Raw genomic sequence first — 10,595 nt, 5'->3', positions numbered from 1 at the left:
GTCACTGTTCACCCCTAATCTTTGGGATGTACGATTTCACTGACCTCTGTGCCTTGGCTTTCTCATCTGTAGCACAGGCGCTACCCAGCACTCCGTAAAGGTTTCCTTTTGTTATGTAAATCATTCTGGATTCTGTGACCTTTATCTGTTTCCATTTTGGTTAAAATATGAAGTGGGGGTTGACATCAGCAAGATGGCAAAATAAGAAGTACCAGTCCTCGTTACCCCACAGAGACATCAATTTATAGACCAAGATGCCAGAAACCAGTTAAGTTGCAGTATCCCCACCTGGTGAGTGCAAAATTAACAACAGCCACGTTGAAATGAGTAGGAAGAGTCATTTCACTTTACCCCACCAAGGATGACAGCCCAGCATGATGGCGAGAGTACACCAGCTCCTGGCTTTTCCCTGGGTTGAAGGGGGCAGACTCGGGGCAGAGGGGGAGAGAAGTGGAGAAGATTGGAGCATGTGACCAAGATTCTGGCTCTTTCGTCTTGTCTGACTTAGAATACTGACAGAACTGGCATCCTTTGGATGCCTGGGGTCTGCTAAAAGCACATGAGAGTGGAGGATAGCTTGCCGTGCCACCAGAGCCTGTAGTACCACAGACAGGCCAGGGTGGCTGGACGCCATCAAGAGAAATCACCCAATTTGCATTTTCTCTCCCAGGAGAAATGGAAGTTACACACCAGCATTCCGGCTTTTTGTAGTGCTGCCCAAGGGACTGTTGCCCATCTCATCTAACTCGGGAGCTTGTAGGAAGCTGTCGTGCTTTGCCAGAGAGCCACTGAGAACAAAGGGGCAACTTGCAGCTGCAGCTCCAGAGAACATGCAGTTCTGAAGACAGACACCAGAGGGAGCAAGAGATTACAAGATGAAAAACCAGCAACCTTTAGTTGGAAAATAACACAGTCCTAAAAAGTTGAACTTGGAAAAACATTTAAGAGGTTCCAGAATCTCTACCTGGGCTAGTTGGTGAAGGTCTCCCCGGTACAAAGCCAGTATGCAAAGATTGGGAGTGGCCGAGTGCAGTGACTCACACCTGTAGTCCCAGCACTTTGGGAGGCTGAGGCGGGAGGATCACCTGAGGTCAGGAGTTCAAGACCAGCCTCACCAATATGGTGAAACCCCATCTCTACTAAAAACACACACACACACACACACAAATTAACCAGGCGTGGTGGCGCGCACCTGTAATCGCAGCTATTCGGGAGGCTGAGGCAGAATTGCTCGAACCCAGAAGGCAGAGGCTGCAGTGAGTCGAGATCATGTCACTGCACTCTAGCCCAGGCAACAGAGCAAGACTCTGTCTCAAAAAGAAAAAGAAAACATGAAGCTCACTGGCAAAGTAAATACAGACAAATGCAGAATCCTTCAGGACTATAATGGTAGTGCACTTTTAATTCTGGTACAGAATTTACAAGACAAAGCATAAAAATAACTGTAACTGGCCAGGCACGGTGACCCACACATGTCATCCCAACACCTGGGGAAGATAACTTGAAGCCAGGAGTTTAAGACCAGCCTGAGCAACAAAGTGAAGCCCCATCTCTAAAAATCAAAACAAAAACTATAACTGTAAAAATATGTTAAAATATCTTAATGGATACACACTATGTAAAGGTGTAACTTGGGACATCAATAACTTTTTTTTAGCTTTTGCACAGCAAAACAACCAGCAGGGTAAGCAGACAACCCACAGTGAGAGAAATTCGCAACGATGCATCTGACAAAGGAATAATATCCAGAATCTATAAGGAACTCAAATGAGCTAGAAAAAATAATCCCATCACAAAGTGGCAAAGAACATAAATAGACAATTCTCAAAAGAAGATATACAAGCAGCCAACAAACACGAAAAAATGCTCAACATCACTAATCATGAGGGAAATGTTCATTAAAACCGCATTGAGAACACCTTACTCCTGCAAGAATGATCATAATTAAAAAGTAAAAAAAAAAACAATAGATGTTGGCACGGATGTGGTGAAAAAGGAACACTTCTGCACTGCTGGTGGGAATGTAAATTAGTACAACCACTAGGGGAAACAGTGCGGAGATTACTTAAAGAACAAAAAGTAGAACACCATCTGATCCAGCAATCCCACTACTGGGTATCTACCCAAAGGAAAATAAGTCATTATATGAAAAAGACACATGTACACACGTTTATAGTAGCACAATTCACAGTTGCAAAGATACAGAACCAACCTAAGTGACCATCAACCGAGTGGATAAAGAAAATGTGGTATATTCATCATGGAGTACTACTCTTCAGCCATAAAAAAGGAATGAAATAATGTCTTTTGCAGCAACTTGGATGGAGCCGGAGGCCATTATTCTAAGCAAAGTAACTCAGAAATGGAAAACCAAATATTGTACCTCTCACTTGTAAGTGGGAGCTAAGCTATGAGGGCTCAAAGGCATAAGAATGGTATAATGGACTTTAGCAGGCCGGGCACGGTGGCTCACACCTGTAATCCCAGCACTTTCGGATCTCAAGATGGGTGAATCGCTTGAGGCCAGGAGTTCGGGACCAGCCTGGCCAACATGGTGAAACCCCATCTCTACAAAAAAAAAAAAAAAATATATATATATATATATATATATATACACGCTGGATGTGGCAGCATATGCTGGTAGTCCCACCTGCTAGGGAGGGTGAGGCACAAGAACCACTCGAACCCAGGAGGTGGAGGTTGCAGTAAGCCAAGATTGCACCACTGCACTCCAGTCTAGGCAACAAAACAAGACTCTGTCTCAGGCAAAAAAAAAAGATATAATGGACTTTGAGGACTTAGCCAGGGAGGTTTAGAGGCGAGTGAGGAACAAAATACCACATGTTGGTTATAACGTACACTGCTCGGGTGATGGGTGCACTAAAATCTCAGAAATCACCACTGAAGAACTTACTATGTAACCGAAAACCACCTGTACCCCAAAAACTATTGAAATAAAAAATTTAAAAATAATTTTTTAAGATGAGGTCCTGCTATGTTGCCTGGGCTGGTTTTGAACTCCTGAGCTCAAGCCATCCTCCCACCTTGGCCTTCAAATGTGCTGGGGTTACAGGCATGAGCCACTGCACCTGGCCCTACATCAGTAATTTAAAAGTAGAGTTGTAAAAGTGGTTTTTGTATATGATTGAGGTTAAGTTGTTATCAGCTTAAAATAGATTGTTACAAGTATAAGATGTCTCATTGATAACCACAAAGTAAATACCTCTATTCTTTCAAAATTGAAGTCAATCCTCTGCAACCCTGCTGCTGCTCTGTCAACTACGTTTATGGAATATTCCAAATCCTTTGTTGTCATTTCAACAATGTTCACAGCATCTTCACCAGTAGATTCCATCTCAAGAAACCACCTTCTTTGCTCATCCATAAGAAGCCACTCCTGATCTCTTCAAGTTTTATCATGAGATTGCAGCAACTTATTCACATCTTTAGGGTCCACTTCTAAATTAATTCTTCTGCTATTTCCATCACATCTTCCAGTGACTTCTTTCACCGAAGTCTTGAACTGCTCAAAGTCATCCATGAAGGTTGGAATTGATTTATCTTAATGTTGATATTTTGACCTCCTCCCATGAATCAAAATATACTTAGTGTCATCTAGAATGGGGAATCCTTTTCAGAAAGTTTTCAATTTACTTTGCTCAGATCCATCAGAGGAATCACTGTTTATGGCAGCTATAGCCTTAGGAAATGTATGTCTGAAATAAGAAGACTTGAAAGCTGAAATTACTCCTTGATGCCTGGGCTGCAGAATGGATGTTATATTAATAGGCATGAAAACAACATTAATCTCCTTGTACATTTCCATCAGAGCTCTTGGGACCAGGTGTATTGTCAATGACTGGTAGGATTTTGAAAGGAATCTTTTTTTCTGAGCGGTAGGTCTCAACAGTGGGATTAAAATATTCCGTGAGCTATGCTGTCCACAAATGTGCTACCATTCAGGCTTTGATGTTCCATGGATAGAGTACCGGAAGAGTAGATTTAGCATAATTCTAAGGGCCCTGGAATTTTTGGAATGGTAAATATTGGCTTCAGCTTAAAGTCACCAGCTGCTTTAGCCCCTAACAAGTAAGCCAGCCTGTCCTTTGAAGCTTTGAAGCTAGGCATTGACTTCTGCTTTCTAGCTACGGAAGTCCTAGATGGCATCTTCTTACAGTAGAATAATGGGGTTCATCTACATTGAAAATCTTGTTTAGTGTAGCCGCCTTGACCAATTAGCTGGATCTTCCGGATAACTTGCTGCAGCTTCTGTATCAGTAGTTGCTGCTTTACCTGCATGTTTACGGTATGAAAACAGCTTTTTTTCCTTAAATCTCATGAACCTACCTCTGCTAGCTTCCAGCTTTTCTTCTTCAGCTTCCTCACCTCTCTCAGAATTGAAGAAGAGGTACAGCCTTGCTCTGGGGTAGGCATTAGCTTCAGAGAACGCTGTGGGTGGTTTGCTCTTCTATTCAGGCCACTAAACTCTCCGTATCAGCAGTGAGGCTGTTTTGCTCTCTATCATTTGCGTTCACTGGAGGAGCACTGTTTTCTGGTTTTTGTTTTTTGGTTTTTTTTGTTTTTGTTTTTGTTTTTGTTTTGAGACAGAGTCTTGCTTTGTTGCCCAGGCTGGAGTGCAATGGCACAATCTTGGCTCATGGCAACCTCCACCTCCCGGGTTCAATCGATTCTCCTACCTCAGCCTCCTGAGTAGCTGGGAATGCAGGCATGCACCACCAGGCCCGGCTAATTTTTTTGTATTTTTAGTAGAGATGGGGTTCGGCCATTTTAGCCAGGCTGGTCTTGAAATCCTGACCTCAGGTGATCCTCCCACCTGGGCCTCCCAAAGTGCTGGGATTACAGGCATGCGCCACCACGCCCAGCCTAGAGTAGCACTTTTAATTTCCTTCAAAAACTTTTTCTTTGCATTCACAACTTGGCTAGCTGTTTGATACGAGAGGCTTAGTTTTGGGCCTATCTGAGCTTTTGAATGCCTTCCTCACTAAGCTTAATCATTTCTAGCTTTTGATTCAAAGTGAGAGACTTGTGACTCTTCCTTTCACTTGAACACATAAAGGCCACTGTAGGGTTATTAATAGGCCTCATTTCAATATTGCTGTATCTCAGGAAATACGGAGGCCCAAGGAGAGGGAAAGAAAAGGGAGAACAAATGGCTGCTTGGTGGTGCAGTCAGAACACATACATTTATCAGTTAAGTTCTTTATCTTATGTGGGTGCAAACTGTGGTGCTCCAAATCAATTACAATAAGTAACATCAAAGATCACTGATCGCAGATTACCATAACATATAATAATAATGAAAAAGTTTGAAATATCTTGAGAATTACCAAGATGTGACACAGAGACCCAAAGTAAGTACATGGTGTTGAAAAAATGGTGCAATAGAACTTGCTTGACACAGGGTTGCCACAAACCTTCAATTTGTGAAAAAGCACAATAGCTGTGAAACACAATGAAGTGAGGGGCAATAAAGTGAGGTGTGCCTGTACTAGCAACCCAAATTCAACAGCACATTAACAGGATCATACACCATGACCAAAAGGAATCCATCCCCGGATGTGAGGATGGTTCCACATATGAAAATGAATAAATGTGCTACAACACATTAACAGAAAAAGGACAAAAATCATACGATTACGTCAACTGATGCAGAACAAGCACTTGACAAAACTCAACTCCCTTTCAATGCAAAACACTCAACGAACTAGGACTCCAGGGAAATCACTTCAATCTAGGTAGTCAAGGTTATATATGAAATTCACACAGCTAAAGTCATACTCAATGGTGAAAAACTGAATGCTTTTCTTGCAAGATCAGGAATGAGGCAAGGAAGCCCACTCTTACCACTTTTATTCATCATAGTTCTTAAGTCCTAGCCAGAAAAATATGCAAGAAAAAGAAATAAAAAGCCATCCAGACTGGAAAAGAAGTAAAATGTTACCTGTTAGCAGAGAACATGAACTCATATGTTAAGAAACCCTCAAAATTCCACAAAATGTTAAAACTAATAAATGAATTCAGCAAAATTGCAGGATACAAAATCAACATTCCAGCATCAGTTGTGTTTCCGTAAACAGTGAACAATCCAATAAATAAATAAAGAACATCCCATTTACAATAGCATAGAAGAGAATAAAATAAGCTGGGCATGGTGGCTCACGCCTGTAATCCCAGCACTTTGGGAGTCCAAGGGAGGCAGATCATGAGGTCAAGAGATTGAGACCATCCTGGCTAACATGGTGAAAACCCGTCTCTACTAAAAATACAAAAATTAGCTGGCCGTGGTGGTGCGTGCCTGTAGTCCCAGCTATTTGGGAGGCTGAGGCAAAGAACCACTTGAACCCGGGAGGTGGAGAATGCCATGTCCGAGATCGCGCCACTGCACTCCGCCTGGCAACAGAGCAAGACTCCATCTCAAAAAAAAAAAAAAAAAGAGAGAGAGAGAGAGAATAAAATAGTAATAAACTAAACCAAGGAGGCAAAAGAGTTATATAAGGAAAATGGTAAGACATTGCTGAGAGAGATTAAAGAAGACACAAATAAATGGAAATACATCCCATGTTTATGGATTGGAAGACTTAGCATTGGTAAGATGTCCATACTACCCAAAGCAGTCTCCAGATTCAATGCAACCTGTATCAAAATCTCAATGGCATTTTTTTGCAGACACAGAAAAAAAAAAATCCTAAATTCATATTGAATCTAAAAGGACCCCAAATAACAACCTTGAAAAGGAACAAAACTGAAGACCTCACACTTCCTGATTTCAAAGCATATTACAAAATTAGAGTAATTGAAACAATATGGTACTGGCATAAAGACAGACATATAGACCAGTGGAACAAAATACAGAGCCCAGAACAAAATACAAGGCATATTACAAAGCTGCAGTAATTGAAACAATATGGAATTGGCATAAAGACAGACATATAGACCAGTAGAACAAAATACAGAGCCCAGAAATAAACCCTCATGTTTACTGTCAAAGATCTTCAACAAAGATGCCAAGACTACATAACGAAGAAAGGATAGCTCTTCAACAAATGGTGCCAGGAAAATTGCATATCCATGTAGGAAAGAATGAAAATGGGCCCTTATTCTACACCATATACAAAAATTAATTCAAAATGAATTAAAGACCTAAACCTAAGACCTGAAACTATGAAACTAAAAGAAAACATAGGGGAGAAACTTCATAACATTAGGAGAAGGGCAATGATTTCTTGGCTATGACACCAAAGGCACAGGTAATAAAATATAAAATAGACAAATGGGACTACGTCAAAAACTTCTGCACAGCAAAGAAAACAACACAGTGAAAAGGAAACCTACAGAATGGGAGAAAATACTTGAAAATCATTTATCTGATAAAGGGCTAACATCCAGAATATATGAAGAACCCCTACAACTCAATAACAGCAACAATAAATTTTTTAAATGTTCAAATGATACCTCGATACCTCGTTTACCCTGATATTATTATACATTGTATTCTCGTATCGTAGGATATCTACTATGTATCCATAAAAATTAAAAAAAAATTTTTAATGGGCTGGGTGGGGTGGCTCACGCCTGTAATCCCAGCACTTTGGGAGGCTGAGGCAGGCGGATCACCTGAGGTCAGGAGTTCAAGACCAGCCTGGCCAACATGGCAAAACCCCACTTCTACTAAAAGTACAAAAATTAGCCAGACATGGTGGCAGGCACCTATAATCCCAGCTACTCAGGAGGCTGAGGCAGGAAACCATTCTTGTTGGTCCCAGGCTTATTATACAATATATTTATTTCAATTGTCCTGAATGCATATATATATATTTTTTTCTTCCTGAGATAGGGTCTCACTCTGTCGCCCAGGCTGGAGTGCAATGGCAAAATCTCAGCTCCCTGCAGCCTCTGCCTCCCAGGTTCAAGTGATTCTCTTGCCTCAGCCTCCTGAGTAGCTGGGATTATAGGCATATACCACCACGCCTGGCTAAGTTTGTATTTTTAGTAGAGACAGCGCTTCACCATGTTGGCCAGGCTGGTCTCAAACTCCTGGCCTCAAGCAATCTGCCCACCTCGGCCTCCCAAAGTGCTGGGATTACAGGTGTGAGCCACTGCGCCTGGCCCTGAGTGCATCTTTTAGAGAATAAAAGCACCCAACTGCCCAGTAGATACATGAGGATGAGTGAGGTTAAAGAGGACACAAGCTGTTTCTTAGATGTTAATGTCAAATAAAAGGTCAGTTATCGGCTGGGCATGGTGGCTCACACCTAGAATCCCAGCATTTTGGGAGGCCGAGGTGGGTGGATCACCTGAGGTCAGGAGTTCAAGACCAGACTGGCCAACATGGTGAAATCCCGTCCCTACTAAAAATACAAAAATTAGCTGGGAGTGGTGGCGGGCACCTGTCATCGCAGCTACTCGGGAGGCTGAGGCAGGAGAATGGCTTGAACCTGGGTGGTGGAGATTGCAGTGAGCTGAGATGGCGCCACTGCACTCCAGCCTGGGAGACGGAGCAACACTCTGTCTCAAAAAAAAGCTCCTGGATTCACGTAACCAGAATCCTTTATTTCCCTAGAATAGACGGCCTGCGTTCCATTTTTAGGAGAAAGACAGAAGAAACAGTAATCAGAGATTTAGTTGAGGCAACCCTGTGAGACTCTGTGCTGGAGCCCGTGTGGGAACAGCTCGGGCTCCAGGCCTTCGGCAGTTTACTTCATTTACTCTGTGGAGAGAACTAAAGATTGGACTGAAGAGCCTCTTCCAGAATATGCAATTCTTTTTTTTTTTTTTTTTTTTTTTTTTTGAGACGGAGTCTCACTCTGTCGCCCAGGCTGGAGTGCAGTGGCCGGATCTCAGCTCACTGCAAGCTCCGCCTCCTGGGTTTACGCCATTCTCCTGTCTCAGCCTCCCGAGTAGCTGGGACTACAGGCGCCCGCCACCTCACCCAGCTAGTTTTTTGTATTTTTTAGTAGAGACGGGGTTTCACCATGTTAGCCAGGATGGTCTCGATCTCCTGACCTCGTGATCCGCCCGTCTCAGCCTCCCAAAGTGCTGGGATTACAGGCTTGAGCCACCGCGCCCGGCCCAGAATATGCAATTCTTAAAAGCAAAGTCTGACTATCTTCAGCGTACTCTACTTAATTTTTCAGGATGGCTTTCAGAAAATTCTTCAAAAACAAGAGCATTCTCTTGTTATTGTTGGATGAGTCCTCAGGAGTAAGAGTGTTCATGGGGAGCTGATCCACACAGAACAGACCATCCATTTGGCCTTTCATCGTACTTCCCCAGCCCTGTGTCCATCTTCCTGCATTTCTAGGAAGAGAAAGGGGATGATTTGGGGTCTAAACTGTGCACTTTTTCTCTTTTTAATTTTACAATTTGCATACCATAAATTTAACATTTTTAAATACATAACTCAGTGGGTTTTTTTAGTACATTCAGAGTTGTGCAACCATTACCACAATCAATTTTATATTTTTTATCTCAAAAAAAAAAAAAAACCTCTCTTTTACTCATTAACCTGGTAAACTTTATGTATTTATTTATTTTGAGATGGAGTCTCGCTCTGTTGCCCAGGCTGGAGTGCAGTGGCGCGATCTCGGCTCACTGCAACCTCCACCTCCTGGGTTCAAGTGATTCTCCCGCCTCAGCCTCCCGAGTAGCTGGGATTACACGCCTGCACCACCACGTCCGGCTAATTTTTGTATTTTTAGTGGAAACGGGGTTTCACCATGTTGGCCAGGCTGGTCTCAAACTTCTGACCTCAAGTGATCTGCTGGGCTTGGCCTCCCAAAGTGCTGGGATTACAGGCATGAGCCACTGCACCTGGCCTAGCTGATAAACTTTATAAGCTGTTATAAAACTCTTCTCCCCTCCCCAACCCCTGCCAACAACAAATCTGCTCTCTGACACACTATGTATTTGCTTATTCTAAGCAATCCATAGAAAAGAGGTTGTGGAATATGTGAAGTTGTGGAATCTGTGGCTTTTTGTGGCTGGCTTCTTTCATTGAGCGTATTTTCAACTTCCATCCATGTTGTAGCACATGTCAGCACTTTATTCCTCTTTCCTGCCAAAGAATATTCCATTTATGGATACACCATAATTTGTTGATCCATTCTTCAGTTGATGGACATTTGAGTTGTTCCTACTTTTTAGCTATTATGAATAAGGCTGCTATGAACACTTCTAAGTTCGTGTGTGAACATATGGTTTCATTTGTCTTAGATGCTGTATTAGGCTGGGTTCTCTGGAGAACAAAAACAGGACTTATAGGATGCACACACACACTGTGTATATACACACATACATATAGGTGTGTGTGTATACACATCTATACAGTACACACACACACGATTTACTATCAGGAATTGGCTTGTGTGATTATGAAGGCTGAGAAGTCCGAGATCTTCAGTCAGCAAACTGGAGACTCAGGAGAGCCAGTGCTGTAAGTTCTAGTCCAAGTCCATGGGCTGAAAACCAGGAGAGCCAGTGCTGTAAGTTCCAGTCTGAGTCTGATTCTTTTCTTTTTTGTTTTGTTTTTTTGTTGTTGTTGTTTTGTCTTTTTGAGACAGAGTCTCACTCTGTCA

Source organism: Theropithecus gelada, chromosome 18, assembly GCF_003255815.1.
Source record: "Theropithecus gelada isolate Dixy chromosome 18, Tgel_1.0, whole genome shotgun sequence".
Lineage (NCBI taxonomy): Eukaryota > Metazoa > Chordata > Mammalia > Primates > Cercopithecidae > Theropithecus > Theropithecus gelada.
This window is presented reverse-complemented; position numbering follows the sequence as displayed.